The 20589-nt window shown below is 39.4% G+C and overlaps 1 protein-coding gene and 1 non-coding gene across 9 annotated transcripts in view; both read right to left on the bottom strand.

The window, feature by feature from the left end:
- The window catches only part of MTA3 (metastasis associated 1 family member 3), a 212740-nt gene that overhangs the window by 120565 nt on the left and 71586 nt on the right, over positions 1-20589 (bottom strand). The window lies entirely within an intron of this gene.
- LOC133257923 (U6 spliceosomal RNA) lies at positions 14598-14704 on the bottom strand. Its single transcript, XR_009739771.1, has one exon. It is a non-coding gene; the product is annotated as a U6 spliceosomal RNA (small nuclear RNA).

The following is a 20589-nucleotide window of genomic DNA, read 5'->3' as shown; positions in this document are numbered from 1 at the left end:
GAAAAGACCCTGATGTTAGGAAAGATTGAAGGCAGGAGGAGAAAGGGACAACAGAGGATGAGATGGTTGGATGGCATCACCAACTCAATGGACATGAGTTTGGGTAAACTCCAGGAGTTGGTGATGGACAGGGAGGCCTGGTGTGCTGCGCTTCATGGGGTCGCAAAGAGTCGGACACGACTGAGTGACTGAACTGAAGTGAAAGATCCCACATGCCACAACTAAAGAAGGAAGATCCCAGGCAGCCAAATAAATATATAAATATTAAAGAAAGAAAGAAAAGATTTGGCAATCTAGAAGCAAATGATCAATAAACAAACATCAATGATAGTTTCATCAATAGCACTGAACAATTCAGACTGAAACTAAGAATATTTCATTTACAATAGCATCAAAAGGGAAAAAAAATAGGAATATATTTAACAAAAGACAAAACTCATACGCTAAAAATGACAAAACATTCTTACAAGAAATTTTAAAGACACCTAAATAAATGGAAAAACTATGTCCACATATTGGAGGATTTAATATGGTTAAGATGGCAATACTCCCTAAATTGATTTACAGATTCAGTGCAACCCCTACCAAAATTCCAATAGCCTTTTTCACAAAAATTGGCCAACTTATTCTAAAATTCATATGGACATAAGCAACCCTCAATAGCCATGAACAAATTTAGAAGGACTCACACTTTCAGATTTCAAAGCTTACTTCAAAGCTACAACCACTTCCCTAGTGGCCCTGTGGTTAAGACTCCATGCATCCCCTGAAGGGGGCAAGGGTTTGATCCCTGGCTGTATGTGTGTGTGCATACTCACTCAGTCGTGTCTGACTCTTTGTGACCCCACAGACAGTAGCCTGCCAAGCTCCTGTGTCCATGTGGATTCTCCAGGCAAGAACACTGGAGTGGGTTGCCAAGACCTCTTCCAGGGAACCTTCCCAACCCAGGGATCAAACCCAGGTTTCCCGCATGGCAGGCAGATTCTTTATCGTTTGAGCTACCAGGGAAACCCTGTTGGGGAACTAAAACCCTGCATGCAGTGTGGCCAAAAAACAAAAGATAAAAGCTATGACAAACAGGACTATGAGGTACTGACCTAAGAGCAGACATAGATTAATTAGAATATAACTGGCAGTACAGAAATAAGCCCAGTCTTCCTGTTAAATGATTTTGGACAAGAGTGCCAAGACAATTCATCAGGGGAATGAAGGTGAGTGTGTGCTCAGCTGCTCAGTCATGTCCAACTCTTTTTGACTCCACTGGACTCCAAAGAGTTGTGTCCAACTCTACACAACGAGTTGTGTCCAAGTCTACACAAAGAGTCATGTCCAACTCTTTGTGTAGTTCACCAGGCTCTTCTGTTCAGGGGATTTCCCAGGCAAGAATACTGGAGGGGTTGCCACTGCCTTCTCCAGGGGATCTTCCCAGGGAGCGAACCCATGTTTCCTACATTGGCAGGCAGATTCTTTACCATTGAGCCACCTGGAAAGCCCAGGGGAATGAATAGTCCTCTACGAATGGTGCTAACAACCAGACACCACATATAATGAATAGAGCTGGACTCTCACACCATTAATTCAAAATAGATCAAAGACCTAAATGTAAGAGCTAAAAATTTTATAAAATGCTTAGAATGAAACACAAGTGCAAATCTTCATGACCTTAGACTAAGCAATAGTTTCTTCATTCAGTTCAGTTCAGTCGCTCAGTCGTGTCTGACTCTTTGCGACCCAGCATGCCAGCCCTCCCTGTCCATCACCAACTCCCCCTAAATAAATCATAAGAAACCAAAGAAAAGACAGGTAAATTAGAATTAGTGTTAAAATTTTTGTGATTAAAAGGGTACTCTCAAGAAAGCAAAGAGACAACCCACAGAATGGGAGAAAATGTCTGCAAATCATGTAACTCATAAGGGTCTAGTACCCGGAATAAAGAACTCTCGTAACAATAAAAAGACAACTCAGTTAAATAATGGGCAAAGAATTTGAATAGACGTTTCTTCAAAAAGATACACAAAGAGCCAATTAGGACATGAAAAGATGTTTAACGTCATTAGCCACAAGGGAAGCGCAAATCAAAACCACCATGAGATTTTTCACGTCAACTAGAATGACTACAATCAAAAAGATAATGGGCAAAAATGTAGAGAAACTGTAACCTTTGTACATTATCCATGAGAATGTCAGATGCTGCAGCTGCACTGTAAAACAGCTCAATGCTTCCTCAGGTAGCTGAACAGAGTTACCGTGTAACCAAGCAATTCCTTTCCTAGGTATATGCCCAGGAGAACTGAAAACATGTCAACACAAACCTTGTATGTGAATGTTTATAGGAGCATTATTCCTAACTGCCAAAAAGTAGAAGCAACCCAAATGCCTGATAAATGGATAAATAAATGTAGGATATCCACACAATGGCATATTTATCACTCAGCCATAAAGAGGAAAGAAGCACTGATTCATGCTACAACATGCACTTTGAGACATTAAACTAAATGAAATATTACAAAAGAGAAAGACACCCAAGGTCACATATTACATGACACTACTGATATGAAAAATCCAGAACAGGCAAATAAAGAGAGACAGGAAGTAGACTGGTGGTTGACAGAGGATTAGTGGAAGAGGAACTAGAGCAGGGACTGCTAATGGGTATGGGGTTTCTTTCTGGAGTAATTTTTTTTTAAATGTCCTGGAATTAAATAATAGTTATAGTTGCATAAATTTGTGATTATACTAAAAATCACTGAATTGCACACTTTTTAGAGTGGTAAGTGGGGACTTCCCTGGTGGTCCAGAGGCTAAGACTCCAGGTTCCCAATGCAGAGGGCCCAGGTTCGATTCCTGGCCAGGGAACTGGATCTGGCATGACACAACTAACCATTCACGTACCACAACTAAAGATCCAGAGTGCTGCAACTGAGACCCAGTGCAGCCAAATAAATAAATAAAAATAAAATTTTTTTAAATTAAATAAATAAAAACAAAGTGATAAGTTATATATGGAATATGAATAATAGAGAACTAGCTAAACCTGGAAAAAAGGGCAGAAGGGAAATGAAATGCAAAAAGAACAATAAATTTCAGTATAGTTATGTAATGAATTTCTACCCAGCAGTTAAAAATGAATGCGTGAATCCACATACCAACGGACTGCAAAAATTTGATATTGAGCGAGAAAGCAATCTGTAGAGGAACACATATGTAAAATATCATTTTTTAAAAGGTAAAAACAATGCTCTAGATAAATACGTACTTATGTAAAAGTTATAAAGAGATGAATGGAAAAATATACACCAAAGATGAGATAGCAATCCACCTATGGGGGAAGCAGGAAGGCAATGGGGCTGGGAAGGGATGCCCACAGCACTAAAAGAATCTAAAGCAAATGTGTGCTACAAGAGAGGACAAAGTTGGCTGGCAGGTTCATAATTAGCACATTATTCTCTATTCTGCTTCCTAGAAACTTCAGTAAAAGTTGAATAAAAATTAAAAAATGAATAGGACTCAATAGAATGAAATCCGTAACTAAACTCTAATCCATGGTAAACTTTTTTTCTTAATGAGACAACCACTGTAGTTGATAATCATTTCATTACTTGTATTTCCTTCTCTACAACTTTCTATCGTCTTTCCAAAATACAAAATTCAAATGACATTCTGTATAACGTTAATTTCTGAAATATACACGTGATTACAAATATACAACTAACTTTTGGGTTTTGAAGATTAGAAAAGGAGAGGAGCAAAACAGAAAAGTGGCCTATTTTGGAGCTCAAAAACAGGAAAGCACCAAGAGTTTACTGCTTCTATAAAGAAATGCATGAGATAAACAGGGAGAGACTAGAAGTGGATGAAAAGTTAAGAGAAGAAAGAAAATTACATATAAAGTTGAAAAGAGTATAAAACACTAATTTTAAAACATTTTGGGGGAGTGCAGAATACCTATTCCAGCTGTTCTCAAGCTATTTAGTCTCAGAACTCCTTTATCTCTTCAGTCCTATCAAAGACTTCAAAAAAGTTTTGCTTACATGGGTTATATCTATCAATATTGTGTTAGAAATTAAAACAAAGAAACTTTTGAAAACACAGGAAATCACAAGCACATATTGAATTATCCTGAATGGTGATGTCATCAACTTGTCATACAAGTGCAAAAACTCTGCCACATACTTCTGAGAGAATCAGGAAGACCATCTAGTGACAACTTAGTATTATCATGAAAACTGTTTCCACCACATATACCCTGAAAGATATTCAGGAACAACTGACCTATCCAAAAGAAATACTAACTCAAAGTCTAACTTGAAAAGAGAAACATGAACTGGGTGAAACAAGGCTTTTTTACTTTACTGGGTTTAAGAAACCTGTCACAGAAATTTTATCTTCACATAGTGAGATACAATGACTCATAAGTTGTTTTATAGCAAGTTAGGATCCCATCAGAAATTTAAGCTATTTCTGCTTTACATTTATTTATTCAAAGAACACTGCATCTGGCAAAGGCTGCCCAATCTTATAACATATTCAAAGTCCATCTGGAATTTTATGCAGCCTTAAAATGCCACCATGCATTTTCACATTTGCTATCAATTTTAAAACGTAAGAAACAAAAGGATTTAGAAGTAACCAGAATTTCCAGAACCCCAGGCCCATCATCCTTTCCCATTCATTACAGACACAGCAGCCAGCATCTTCCTACAACACATTTCTTTGATTTTTAAGAAGTCTCATGGTTTATAAATCTTCTAATGATCTGCCCTGCCATATTTCACCTACTTCCCCCCAACAACCACACCCCAAGAGAAGAAAAAAAATTATTGATGTTCTTACCAATATGTTGTGGGGATATCTATGAGGAAGACATAAATGTCCTGCTCTAATAAAGATTTCAAATAAAAATATGCCAAGTGTGGCAAGTATTATAAGGTTATATAAGGTATTCCATAAATACAACAAAGGAAATTAACACAGCCAGTTGACCCTTCTCTGAAGAAACACAGTTTAAGCTGAGATCTGAAAGGTAAAAGGTGGTGGAATGAGTGGACCTCTGTCTTTTTTTTTTTTTTTTTTGACCTCTGTCTTTTTTGACTAGAGAACACAACCACTGGGTAAGGCCTCATCTGTACTTGGGTTTGGCTTGGACCTTGTGAATTTCCTGCTTTTACCTTCACATTCTGCTGCCTAAATATGCTGAGAGCCTCATTTAAGGTGACTGGAACTATCCTGGTTTTAAAACTAGAAGTCTGGGGCTTTCTGGTGGCTCAGTGGCTCAGCCTGCTGATACAGGAGACACAGGTTCGATCCCTGGCCTCGTGGCACCTAAGTCCGTGCACCATAGTTACTGAGCTGTGCTCTAGAGCCTGGGAACAGTAACTACTGAAGACTGTGCACCCTAGAATTCTTGCATCGCAGCAAGAGGCTACTGCAGCGAGAGGCCCGCACACAGGAACTGAGAGCAGCCCCCACTCAATACAGCTACAGAAAAGCCCACGCAGCAACAAAGACCCAGCACAGTCATAAATAAATAGAATTTTAAAGTGAAAGTCGCTCAGTTGTTCTGATTCTGTGAGCCCCCTGGACTATATAGTGCATGGAATCCTCCAGGCCAGAATCCTGGAATGGGCAGCCGTTCCCTTCTCCAGGGGATCTACCCAACCCAGGGATCGAACCCGAGTCTCCCACACTGCAGGTGGATTCTTTACCACCTGAGCCACCAAAAAACAACACTAAACTCCTACATTCAGAGAATCGCTCAGTCTCAGGCAAACCAGGAGAATTGGTTACTTCAGCTCTCATATTACTTAACCTAAGTATTATGCTTTGGCCTCCTAAAAGAAAACCTGCTGTCCCATAACAGCTAAACTTTGAAAGACTGAAAATGCCAAGTCTCTTCAAGAAAATAGCCCAAGAATTCACATACAAAGTGAAAAACTGGTTCAACCACTGTGGAAATTTGTTTGCAATATACTACTAAAGTGTACTTACACCTGCCCCACAAACCAAGAATCCTAATCCTCAGTGTTTACCCAAGTGGAATGAGACCTTAAGTACACCAAAAGAATGTTCATAGCAGTTTTATTCACAGGAGCCAATATAGGAAACCACCTGATGTCCATCAGCGTGAGGATGAATACTACTGGACCCAAACAAAGAACAAGTGATACAAGCAATAACATAGACGGATCCCACAGACACAGCGCTGAGTGAAAAAAAAGTCAAGCAAAAAGAGTAAATACCATAGGTACTTCATTGGGATGAAGTCAAAATCGGAGACCAGGCAAAGCTAAACAGACATCAGAGAAGTGGTTATCTGAGGAGGAAGAGGGTGCCAATGAACACAAAGGAATCTGCTGAGGTATGAGAAAGTCTTCTATCTTGATCTGAGTGGTAATAATAGAAATGTATACATCTGCGAAAATGTATTGACCTGCGCACTTTACATGTTATACTGTATTTTACACCTTGACTTTTTAAATATTTTTTTAGAAAACTAGGATCTTTCTTTCTAGACAATGTAATAGGGACCCTCCTCTCCAAAACAACCAAATTTTACAAATCTTGGGTTTGTTTTTTCCCTTACAAATTTCCTTCCCCAAAGCAAAACTTAATAATATACATGAAGCATCAGGCCACTGGCACATCAGGCAATGAAGAACAGTAAACCCTGAGACAGGAAGCAAACAAGGTGAGCCCTAACACTGGCCCTATTTATTGCCTTGGCAGAGTTTCCTGGCAACAGAGAAGGCAGGGAAACTGAGGCAGAGCCTGGGTGACTCCCAGATGAGGAGACAAAGGTGAGAGACGAGGGAGACATGGTTCAGAAGATGAGAGCACTGGAGTGAGAAAACCTGGAGATCACAGCCAGTAATTCTCAAGCATAGAACCCATCAGTGAATGCAAGTGAGGAAACAGCCGTAAACTAGGGAAACAATCAGCGGAACAGTGCCCTGTGCTCACACTGAGCCACAAACAGTGCTTCTTTTTCAACAACTACACTAGTAAAACTCATAATTCACGGTGTGTTGGGTAGGGTACACAGAAAGGTCTTGCTTAAGTAATAGGGAACAAATGAGCACTGACTGCTCTGTACCCACTTAACAAATATACATTAAGTCATAAAGTCAACAACCAAAAGGACCAAACTGTTTCCAAGTAACTTAAGTGCATCACAGAACAAAGCTCAAGAAGATTTACAGGAACATAAAAAATCCTGTAACATAAAAATTACAGGACACAAGAAGGTAAAATTTACATATCCATTAGGAGGCCTAAAATTAAAAAGACTGACCTCATGAAGTGTTGGCAAAGATGTGACGAAACCGTAACTCCCCCACATTGCAGATGAGCGTGTAAAACAGTAGATTCACCTTGGCAAAGAGTTTGCAGTTTCTTTTTTTTTTTTAAGTTCTACCAGTTAACTGCTAACAACCATCTCCTTCCACCCTCATGCATGCATGCTCAGTCATGTAACCCCATGGCTACTCCATCTCTTCTAAGGGATTCCTGCCCACAGTAGTAGATATAATGCTCATCTGAGTTAAATTCACCCATTACAGTCCATTTTAGTTCGTTGATTCCTAGAATGTTGACGTTCACTCTTGCCATCTCCTGTTTGACCACTTCCAATTTGCCTTGATTCATGGACCTAGCCATGAAGAGATACCCTACGTGCAAGGTAAGAGAAACCCAAGTAAGACAGTAGGTGTTGCGAGAGGGCATCAGGGGCAGACACACTGAAATCACAGACAACTAGTCAATCTGATCACACGGACCACAGCCTTGTCTAACTCAATGAAACTAAGCCATGCCCGTGGGGCCATCCAAGACGGGCAGGTCATGGTGGAGAGATCTGACAGAATGTGGTCCACTGGAGAAGGGAATGGCAAACCACTTCAGTATTCTTACCTTGAGAACCCCATGAACGGTATGAAAAGGCAAAATGATAGGATACTGAAAGAGGAACTCCTCAGGGTGGTAGGTGCCCAATATGCTACTGGAGATCAGTGGAGAAACAACTCCAGAAAGAATGAAGGGATGGAGCCAAAGCAAAAACAGTACCCTGTTGTGGATGTGACTGGTGATAGAAGCAAGGTCTGATGCTGTAAAGAGCAATATTGCATAGGAACCTGGAATGTCAGATCCATGAATCAAGGCAAATTGGAAGTGGTCAAACAGGAGATGGCAAGACTGAACGTTGACATTCTAAGAATCAGCGAACTAAAATGGACTGGAATGGGTGAATTTAACTCAGATGACCATTTAACTCAGTTTGGGATTAGCAGATGCAAACTATTATCTATAGCTGGATAAACAACAAGGTCCTACTAACCCAAGGGATTGTAGCCCTCCAGGTTCGTCTGTCCTTGGAATTCTCCAGGCAAGAATACTGGATCCCTTAGAAGAAATGGAGTAGCCATTATAGTCAACAAAAGAGTCTGAAATGCAGTACTTGGATGCAATCTCAAAAACGACAGAATGATCTCTGTTTGTATTCAAGGCAAACAATTCAATATCATGGTGATCCAAGCCTATGCCCCGAGTAACGCGGAAGAAGCTGAAGTTGAATGGTTCTGTGAAAACATACAAAACCTTTTAGAACTAACACCCAAAAAAGATGTCCTTTTTATTATAGGGGACTGAAATGCAAAAGTAGGAAGTTAAGAAACACCTGGGGTAACAGGCAAATTTGGCCTTGGAATACGGAATGAAGCAGGGCAGAGGCTGATAGAGTTTTGCCAAGAGAATGCACTGGTCATAGCAAACACCCTATTCCAACAACACAAGAGAAGACCCTACACATGGACATCACCAGCTGGTCAACATCGAAATCAGACTGATTATATTCTTTGTAGCCAAAGATGGAGAAGCTCTATACAGTCAGCAAAAACAAGACCAGGAGCTGACTGTGGCTCAGACCATGAACTCCTTATTGCCAAATTCAGACTTACATTGAAGAAAGTAGGGAAAACCACTAGACCATTCAGGTATGAGCTAAATCAAATCCCTTATGATCATACAGTGGAAGTGTGAAATAGATTTAAGGGACTAGATCTAATAGACAGACTGCCTGATGAACTATGGACGGAGGTTCGTGACATTGTACAGGAGACAGGGATCAAGACCATCCCCATGGAAAAGAAATGCAAAAAGGCAAAATGGCTGTCTGGGGAGGCCTTACAAATAGCTGTGAAAAGAAGAAAAGTGAAAAGCAAAGGAGAAAAGGAAAGATATAAGCATTTGAATGCAGAGTTCCAAAGAATAGCAAGGAGAGATAAGAAAGCCTTCCTCAGAAATCAATGCAAAGAAATAGAGGAAAACAACAGAATGGGAAAGACGAGAGATCTCTTCAAGAAAATTAGAGATACCAAGGGAACATTTCATGCAAAGATGGGCTCGATAAAGGACAGAAATGGTATGGACGTAACAGAAGCAGAAGATGTTAAGAAGAGTGGCAAAAAAACACAGAAGGACTGTACAAAAAAGATCTTCATGACCCAGATAATCATGATGGTGTGATCACTCACTTAGAGCCACACATCCTGGAATGTGAAGTCCAGTGGGCCTTAGAAAGCATCACTACAAACAAAGCTAGTGGAGGTGATGGAATTCCAGTTGAGCTACTTCAAATCCTGAAAGATGATGCTGTGAAAGTACTGCACTCAATATGCCAGCAAATTTGGAAAACTCAGCAGTGGCCACAGACCTGGAAAAGGTCAGTTTTCATTCCAATCCCAAAGAAAGGCAATGCCAAAGAATGCTCAAACTACCACACAATTGCACTTATCTCACATGCTAGTAAAGTAATGCTCAAAATTCTCCAAGCCAGGCTTCAGCAATACGTGAACCGTGAACTTCCAGATGTTCAAGCTGGTTTTAAAAAAGGCAGAGGAACCAGAAATCAAATTGCCAACATCAGCTAGATCATTGAAAAAGCAATAGAGTTCCAGAAAAACATCTATTTCTGCTTTATTGACTATGCCAAAGCCTTTGACTGTGTGGATCACAATAAACTGCGAAAAATTCTGAAAGAGATGGGAATACCAGACCACCTGAACTGCCTCTTGGGAAACCTGTATGCAGGTCAGGAAGCAACAGTTAGAACTGGACATGGAACAACAGACTGGTTCCAAATAGGAAAAGGAGTACGTCAAGGCTGTGTATTGTCACCCTGCTTATTTAACTTCTATGCAGAGTACACCATGAGAAACGCAGGGCTAGAAGAAGCACAAGCTGGAATCAAGATTGCTGGGAGAAATATCAATAACCTCAGATATGCAGATGACACCACCCTTATGGCAGAAAGTGAAGAGGAACTGAAAAGCCTCTTGATGAAAGTGAAAGAGGAGAGTGAAAAAGCTGGCTTAAAGCTCAACATTAGAAAATGAAGATCATGGCATCTGGTCCCATCACTTCATGGGAAATCGATAGGGAAATACTAGAAACAGTGCCAGACTTTATTTTTTTGGGCACCAAAATCACTGCAGATGGTGATTACAGCCATGAAATTAAAAGATGCTTACTCCTCAAAAGGAAAGTTATGACCAACCTAGATAGCATGTTAAAAAGCAGAGATATTACTTTGCCAACAAAGGTCCGTCTAATCAAGGCTATGGTTTTTCCAGTGGTCATGTAGGGATGTGAGAGTTGGACTGTGAAGAAAGCTGAGCGCCCAAGAATTGATGCTTTTGAACTGTGGTGTTGGAGAAGACTCTAGAGAGTCCCTTGGACTGCAAGGAGATCAAACCAGTCCATTCTAAAGGAGATCAGTCCTGGGTGTTCATTGGAAAGACTGATGCTAAAGCTGAAACTGCAGTACTTTGGCCACTTCATGCGAAGATTTGACTCACTGGAAGACTCTGATGCTGGGAGGGATTGGGCACAGGAGGAGAAGGGGCTGACAGAGGATGAGATGGTTGGATGGCATCACCGACTCGATGGACATGAATTTGAGTGCACTCCGGGAGTTGGTGATGGACAGGGAGGCCTGGCGTGCTGCGATTCATGGGGTCACAAAGAGTCGGACACGACTGAGGGACTGAACTGAACTGATGGACCTAACACTCCAGGTTCCTACGCAATATTGCTCTTTACAGCATCGGACGTTGCTTCTATCACCAGTCACATCCACAACTGGGTGTTGTTTTTGCTCTGGCTCTATCCCTTCAATCTTTCTGGAGTTACTTCTCCACTGATTTCCAGTAGCATACTGGGCACCTACGGACCTGGGGAGTTCATCTTTCAGTGTCCTATCTTTTTGCTTTTTCGGAATACTACTCAACAATAAAAAGTAAGAAACCACTAATCCATGTATTCATGGATTAGAAGACTCAGTATTAAAAAGTTATCAATTCTCCCCCTAGTAGATGTAACGAAATCCCAAGCAAAATCCCAGCAGACCTTTTTATTTTTGTAAAAACTGACAAGCTGATTCTAAAATTTAAATAAAAATGTAGAGGATCTAGAACAGCCAAAACAAGTTTAAAAAAGAACAAATCAAAGTTAGAGGGCTAATATTACTTGATTTCAAGTAGTAGTAGAAAGATACAATAATCCAAAGTCCGCTGATGGTGAAAATGGCAACAAGAGCAACAAATGGATGAAAGGAGCAGAAGAGAAAGGATAGAAATAGATGCGCATATTTAAAGCCAACTGATGTGACAGAGGCACAAAAGCAATACAATGGTGAAAACATAGTCTTTTCAACAAGCAGGGCTGAAACAACTGAAAACAGATGCAGCGCCCCCAAAAGGACCTAAGCATGGGCACCTTGCACCGAAACACGAAGATTAACTACAATTGATCACAAACTTATAGTTAAACAGAAACCTATGAAACTTCCATAAGAAAATATAAGAAAGGACAAAGTGATAGCAAAGTATGAAAATAAACTGATTCATACTTTCTGGAAGGCTCCTCAGGAACATGTTAAAAATCTTAAGAATTGTACATACACTCTGATCTAATCATTCCACCAAGTAAAGAAGACAAAACAGATAACTTCATGAAACTGTATTTGTTAGACCAGTCACACACATTTTTTTTACTCCATTTTCCTGTAAACTACTAAATAATCTAAAAGAATTCTGTAACGGCACATGTTATTTAACATTGTGAATTATGTGATATGTGAATTACCAGTGTAAGAAATATGAGCCACCACACACTATAGGATAAGCCTTTTCAAAACTTTAAATAGTCTGGAAACCAAGTGTCAGAAAATTTATAGTCTAGCATGGACAACGGAGAAGGCAATGGCACCCCACTCCAGTACTCTTGCCTGGAAAATCCCATGGATGGAGGGGCCTGGTAGGCTGCAGTCGATGGGGTCGCTAAGAGTCGGACACGACTGAGCGACTTCACTTTCACTTTTCACTTTCATGCACTGGAGAAGGAAATGGCAACCCACTCCAGTGTTCTTGCCTGGAGAATCCCAGGGACGGGGAGCCTGGTGGGCTGCCGTCTATGCGGTCGCACAGAGTCGGACACGACTGAAGCGACCTAGCAGCAGCAGCAGCATGGACAAACTAGAAACAAGAATCAATCAGGATACAGGATTACATCTACATTTCTTACAGACATTTTCTGCAGGATATCTCTTCCTGGAAGCCTTTCACTAATGAGTTTCATAATCTCTAAAACTTTCATCTAATCTAGTCATCCTTTCCGGTCCTATATATAGTGAAAGTGGGGTGACTCAGTCGTGTCCAACTCTTTGCAACCCCATGGACTGTAGCCTGCCAGGTTACTCCATCTATGGGATAGTCCAGGCAAGGATACTGGAGTGGGTTGCGATTTCCTTCTCCAGGGGATCTTCCCGACCCAGGGATTGAACCCGGATCTCCTGCCTGCACAGGCAGACTCTTTATCATCTGAGCCACCAGGGAATCTGGTGGCTACTTATAGTATTATAAGTATATAAGTATAGTATATACTTATAGTATATAAGTATTACCTACTTATAGTAATTTATATAAAAAGATATACAATCCTAAGCAAGTTAAAAAGTCTGTTAAAATAGGGAAGAATATGGAAAACATTTCTCCAACTGTATAGAATACTGAGTAATCTGAAAACAATATCAAAAGAACAAATGGATTTGCTGCTTGAACTATGAAAACTCAGTAAGAGTCAACCATATTACACCTTAAAGGCAAAAACAATTATTAAAAAAAAAAAAGGAAATAAAATATTTTGTTATCTCAAGAGATGTCTATCACCATAACCTTCAATAATTTACTGCCAAGTTCAAATTATTTCCTCTCAGGAATTGCAGTTTCACCTGCATGAATTATGGATACTCTTGCTGCTGCTGCTAAGTCGCTTCAGTCTTGTCCGACTCTGTGCGACCCCACAGACGGCAGCCCACCAGGCTCCCCCGTCCCTGGGATTCTCCAGGCAAGAACACTGGAGTGAGTTGCCATTTCCTTCTCCAATGCAGGAAAGTGAAAAGTGAAAGTGAAGTCGCTCAGTCGTGTCCGACTCTTAGCGACTCCATGGACTGCAGCCTACCAGGCTCCTCCATCCACGGGATTTTCCAGGCAAGAGTACTGGAGTGGGGTGCCATCGCCTTTATGTAAAGCAAGTTTGGCTAACCAATGTAAAAATATCCATGTAGCTTTAAAGATTATTTTAAGTTTTATACACTGGGTTGAAGCCAGAAGGAACAAAAGACAAAGCCAAGGGATCTTGGGGAAAAAACCGTGTTAAGAGAGATGATTTTATAAACATAATTATGGGAATTCCCAGGTGGTCCAGTGGTTAAGACTCCACATTTCCATTGTACAGAGCACAGGTTCAATCCTTGGTCAGGGAATCAAGATCCTGCATGTCATGAGGCACAACCATAATAATAATTTATGCCAAGAAGCTGGTTAGAACCAAGATAGGCAAAGAAGGTGGTTAGAACCAAGATAATGTATCAGATGACATGTGAAGCTATACCAGGGGTCAAAGTCCTTCCTGGGAAACTCCCCTCTACCACAGCATTTTCTATACTGCAGTAAAACAGCTTCTGTCTGTAACCCACAGGACTAAAGGCTATCTGAGAGCAGGGACAGTGTCTGGTCACTATAAATATTCAGAGTGCCCAGAACAGCCACCTGCTCAAACTGAGATGCTCAGTGAATTATTTAATTAATAAAGAATAAGATATTAGAAGGTGCACAGCCCACTGAAAAATAACCGGATTTGGAATTTCCAGTTCTAGTTATAGAATGTTGCCACTTGATACATTATTCTGAATGAGGTATACTAACCATGGTGATAATAACCCTTATCCACCAACATCACTATCATCCATCTTAATACCACTGTAGTAAATATTCAGATTTTCTCAACCTCCTTCCGTCCCTTTGGAAGATCAGAAAGCTTAAAATAAGTTCCCAGCTTCCTATGCACCCCAAGTTGTGCATGGGAACTGGTAAGATATATGGGAGGCTATGAGACAGGGGCCATCTTCTTGAGACTCTTAGCCATTAGCAAAGTTGAGAAGGTGAGGCTTTTTATGAGGCAAAGTCCATTCTCCAAGTTCCTAGACATCAAGAATGCAGCAGGCATCAACTTCTTGATAAGACTTCTTCTTTTTTTTTTTTTTTTAAAATATGGAACACTTCACGAATTTGCGTGTCATCCTTGCGCAGGGGCCATGCTAATCTTCTCTGTATCATCCCAATTTTAGTATATGTGCTGCCGAAGTGGGCACTTGATAAGACTTCTAAAACCTTGGACGAGGCTTTAGGAGACCATTTTCCAACTTCCTGGCTATGTTGTCATTGTTTAGTTGCTAAGACACGCCTGACTCTATGAGACCCCATGGATGGTAGCCTACCCAGCTCCTCTGTCCATGGAATTCTCCAGGCCAAGAACAGTAGAGTGGGTTGACATTTCCTTCTCCAGGGGATTTTCCTGACCCAGGGATCGAACCTGTGTCTCCTGCACTGGCAGCCAGATTCTTTATCAATGAGCCACCAGAGAAGTCCCATTCTAAATAAAGGGCAATATATAAAGATAAAAGCCTAGTAGAAATAGACGTAGCAGTAGAAGTTACAGAATTCAATATATATACTTCAGTGGAAAGATTTTTCTTTAAAGATAACCTGTAGAAAATTTTAGATTAGCTACTCTAGCTACTCTGACTACAAAAATGATATTCCTTCAACCAGTCATATGAAAATATAAAACATGAAGTCTATATCCTTCCAGCCCACAAACTAAGCTAACCCAAGGCTTTTAAAGAAGCTTAAGAGTATCTATTGGATATTATCGGAATAGCCTCATTTAATTACTGGAATGCCTCATTTAATAATCAATAAGCAACGTGACATCAATTTTAAAGTATTAATATAGTACTTGCTTTAAAAAGATAATAGCAGCCATTAACATTCAAGGTAACAGATCAAAAAGAAAATGTGTATCATAAAACATAATTAACTTGCCAAACAATATACCTCTGTAATATTTACAGTTGATAATAATCTGGTTAATGAGACACAAACTTGCCGTTATTGCTAATTGTAAAATGTCATTTACAAAATAAAAAACACTATAAAACAGCAAGAGAAAAATGTCCCTATGAACGAATGTTTATTACTTTTAAGGCAGTGACAAAAAATAGATCTTTGTGCCAACTCCAGTCAACCAGTAGTAGCTGCCTGGATAAGACTGAGAAGGTTCTCCAGGGACGGATGGAGTTAGGACTCAGTGTCTCAGATTAGCCACACTTGGACGTGGAGAGTACTGGGACCTCTCTAGCAGCCTAGTAGTTAAGACTCCACACTTTCATGGCAAGGGCGTGGGTTCAATTCCTGGTTGGGGAACTAAGATCCCACATGCCAGGCAGCATGGCCAAATTTTTTTTTTTTTTTTAATGAGAGTGTAAGGCTGAGGTCTATGCTTCTACATACTTCACAGTCTAAGACCTATGGGCTATGTACTCATATCGTGAAACTACACAAGAATATACCACAGACATCTAGAAGTCAAATATGTTTAGCCTTATTATTGCTAATAACATTTGTGGTCAAAGCACAAAAACTGGAAACAAGAAAAGAATACCAGGACAGTTTTCTGTTATTGCTGTATTTTCCCTTCTCTCTTCCAACAGTATTGCTCTTGGAAGTATCTACTGATAGATACACAAACAATTAAAAAGACTTCATTTTCTCCAACCCCTGAATGGTAATCAAAAAATACACCACTCCTGGGACTTCCCTGGTGTTCCAGTAGTTGAACTCCACACTTCCAATACAGGGATCCCGGGTTTGGTGGGGGAGAGAGGGAACAGTGTATATATACACTGTATATTTAAGACCCCACACAGTGTGTTGCAGCCCGAAAGAAAGAACAAAAAAACACTTCTGTGAAAACAGTCCCAAGGAAGGATGGGCGGGAGGAGTCTGTAAAAAATGCTGAAGTCCTTAGTCTATCACAGCAAGGCTCTGAGTGTTACCCAGGAATCTATCTTAGAATTTAGGAGATGGTTGCCTTGGGGACACACAGTACTCATTTATTAAAATTGGAAAAACGAGACTTTCTAACAGAAAGTGTGATTTAGCTGCCTGGTTTTTGTCAATAAGGACTGGCTTTGCCATTAAAGTTTTACTGGTAGTCATTTTCCACTGAATAAATGAAATCCACAGCTCCAACAATCTGATGAAAATATATTTAAATACAGATCATATTATGCTCTATTCATCAATTTACGTTATATATTTAAACACATAAGTACAAACACAGTGTGTGTGTGTGTGCTCAGTTATTAGATCCAAACATTTTATCAGAGTAAAATTTAAAATGCAAAGGTATATTCAAATGAACATTATTTCAACTTCCCCAAACTTTTCTGACATACTGGTTTAAATAAGGTTCCTATATGATGGTTAGTTTTGTGTGTCAAATTGCCTAGGCTATAGTCCCTAGCTATTTAAATTCTAACTAGGTGTTGCTGTGAAAGTATTATGTAGATATGATTAACATCAGCTGAATCTGAGTAAAGGCGATTCTCCTCAATAACCTGGGTGGGTTTCATTCAATCAAATGAAAGGTCTCAGGAGTAAAACTCAGATTTCCTTAAGAAAAAATTTCACCTGGCCAGCCCCACAATCATTTAAGTTAATTACTGGCAACAAATCTCTTTATATATTTATATAAACCAGCTGGAGATTACGTTTATGTGTATAGGATATTATATATTTATATATGTAAAATCCCCAACTAGTTGTTTATCTGGTAGATGCTAAGTGATAAAATCTACATAGGTCAAAGAGTAAGAAATATAATTAACAGTCATTTGTTAGGTCTTGGTAAAGCCTTTTTATTCTGCTTCTCAGAAAATGAGATTGTGAATAACTGATGACTGGTTAACAAACCTCTTCCAACTCTGCTGGTTTCAAATTCTCTGCTTTTGACAAGACTGAAGGAGGACATAATTGAATTGTCAGCTGCTAAATCATTAAAAATAACTTTTAATGCAAAACCACTATATGATTTTTCACATACAGCTCAGAAGAACAAAGAGACTCTGAGGGCAGGGATTTCTGCTTGTTCAATGCTTATCATCCGAGCTTAGAAGAGTGTCCATAACGTAGGAGGAGCTCAAAATATATTTGATAAGTGAATAAATGAGCAAAGAGCTACCATTCTCATCTATTTAGATGAAATAAATTTGTCAGAACCAACATTTATAAACATAAAAATCAGGAACAAAATACCAAACCTCTCATTCTAGCAATGCAAGGATTCCTTAACTGAATGAGGTAAGAGGAAGCCCCACCCATCTTGATTTCCAATGAAAATGTACTTTTGTGTTTAGTAATTATGAACATTTAAATTATGAACAATTACATTTTTAGTAATTATTTGTACTATAATTATAATAAGTCCAAAAGAAATTAAGACTCTGAGTCTTACAAACTCAAGACATACAAAGTATTTTAAATTTAAATTAATGTAAAATTTTTGTTCCAGAAAACAGTATGATGATAAACAAAACTTTCAAGCATAAAATACATTAGGCTAAAATTCTGCAGAGAAAGCAAAGTGGAAATGAACTTAAGGAGACAAATGGATCACATAAAATTTCAAACTGTTTAAGAGCTTGTTCATGCTGTTTTTTTAACCTGTGACAGTGGGCAAATTGTTTTTTTTTTTGGCCATGTGGATGGTGGGATCTTAGTTCTGTGACAAGGGGTCAAACCCAGGCCCCCAGCAGTGGAAGCAGGAAGTCCTTACCAGGGAATTCCCTAGTCATTCATTTTTAAATGTCACTATCTGCAACACACCAGATACTTTATCTCTGCAACTATTTAAATTTTTTGATGAAAAATTTTATATGTCAACTTTCAAATGTATTAAGAAAATAAAACTTTTTAAAATTATTAAGGGAAATTCTAAAGCAAAAAATATAAAAGCCACTGTACTATACAATCATTTCCGTAAAAAGGAAAAAGTTGGGGGAAAATATGTGTATACACATACAAATGATTTCCTTCTATAAACACTGATTTTCTGTGGAAAAGACACTAGAAACTAGGAATAATGGTGTTCTGTGAGGGAGAACTGGGTCTTCGGAGACCTGATATGGGGAGTTTTTGCATTGAATATACTTTTGTCTTTTTTTTTTTTTAAAGATTTCTTTATTTTTGGTTGTGCTGGGTCTTCGTTGCTGTGCGTGAGCTTTCTCTAGTTGCGGTGCACGGGTTTCTCATTGTGGAGGCTTCTCTTGTTGCGGAGCACGGGCTCTTGGGTTCAGGGGCTTCAACAGCTGAGGCATGTGGGCTCAACCGCTCTGGTGCATGGGCTTAGCTGCTCCATGCCATGTGGGACGCTCCCAGAGGAGGGATCAAACCCTTGCCTCCTGCATCAGCAGGTGAATCTCAACCACTGGACCACCAGGGAAGCCCCACTTTTGTACTTTTTAATTGTTGATTCATAATCAAATATTACCTTTCTAAACGCAAAAAGTTTTAACAAGTAAAACAAATAAAAATGTGAGGAAAACTGTAAGACTACAAATAGGATGAATACCTCCCTGACAAATAGACAAAGTGATAAAACCAACAGAAGGAAGGAGAAAACAAACATACACATCGAGGAATTAAAATGTAACTACAAGTAAAAGGATTAAATGTCCTTACTGAAGTTCAAGATTCTCAGAACAAGTGTAAAAAGATGAAAAACAAAACAAACAAAAACCCAGCTTTATGTGGTTTAAAAAGCTCAATACTCTTTAAAAAACAAAACCCGAGAGAATAGGTAATGTATATTACCATATGTAAAATTGATGACTAGTGCAAGTTCGATGCACAAAGCGGGGCACTCAATAGCTGGTGCTCTGGGACAACCCAGAGGGATGGAGTGGGGAGGGAGGTGGGAGGGGGCTTCAGGATGGCGGCGGGGGAGGAGGGGGGAGACACGTGCACCCCTGGTTGATTCGTGTCAATGTGTGGCAGGGGCCACCACAATCTTGTGAAGTGAAAGTGAAGTCGCTCAGTCGTGTCCAACTCTTTGCGACCCCATGGACTGTAGTCTACCAGGCTTCTCTGTCCATGGGATTTTCCAGGCAAGAGTACTGGAGTGGGTTGCCATTTCCTTCTCCAGGGGATCTTCCTGACCCAGGGATCGAACCCAGATCTCCTGCATTGCAGGCAGACGGTTTACCCTTTGAGCCACCAGGGAAGCCCTTGTCCTTCAATTAAAATAAATAAATTAATTAAAAATAATAATAATTAAAAATTTTAAACCTAAAAATTAAAAATAAAAAAATGTATAAACTAGACAAATGCTAGTAACAACAAAAATGGGAACAGCAATAACATTAGAAAAGGGAATTTCCTGGCAGTCCAGTAATTAAGACTCTGCACTTCAACTGCTGGGGGCCTGAGTTTGATCCCTGGTCAGGGAACTAAGATCTCAGTGCACATAGCCAAAATAATAACAGAAAAAAAAAATGGAATTCAAAGTAAAAAGCATTAGAGAAAGATATTTTCTATTATATTTAAAAAGAATCCATCTCAAGACCAAACTTTTTAAGCACCTTGCATCTTTACTTCAAGACCAAAATCTATTAGAAATGCAAGGAGAAATGGACCAATAAAATTAACAGAAATAATTAACATTAGTAATCAATAGATCAGACAAACTAAGCCTATTCATATAAATAAATATTAGGTTAAAAAAGATGTATTTACAAACAAAGTATGTGCTGAGATTTGAGTTGGGGTCTGAGGTGGACAAAGCAGGGTGTCAATGAAATAAGCTTATGTTGATTAACTGTTGAAGACAAGTGATGATTAAATGCAGGTTCATTGTGCTCTTCTACATTTGTTTGAAAAATTCAGACAACTCAGAAGTGAATAATAAAGCATTACATAGCAAAACCTAGAGGAAATGACCACAGGTTCTCAAAGAAAATCTGTATGTAACCTTAAAAGCATTTACCAGAAAACAAGACAAATCTTTTTACTTTCCTGCTTTTATTCTTCTCCCAGTATATGACAGAAGCACCTTGCTAAGTTCCATACAAAGTCCTACTGGGATTTTGATTGGGATTTCCTTAAACTAACAGATTAACTTGGGGAAAAATTAATA

Source organism: Bos javanicus, chromosome 11 (assembly GCF_032452875.1).
Source record: "Bos javanicus breed banteng chromosome 11, ARS-OSU_banteng_1.0, whole genome shotgun sequence".
Lineage (NCBI taxonomy): Eukaryota > Metazoa > Chordata > Mammalia > Artiodactyla > Bovidae > Bos > Bos javanicus.
Note: the sequence above shows the minus strand (reverse complement) of the source record. Positions and strands in the feature narration are given on the sequence as shown.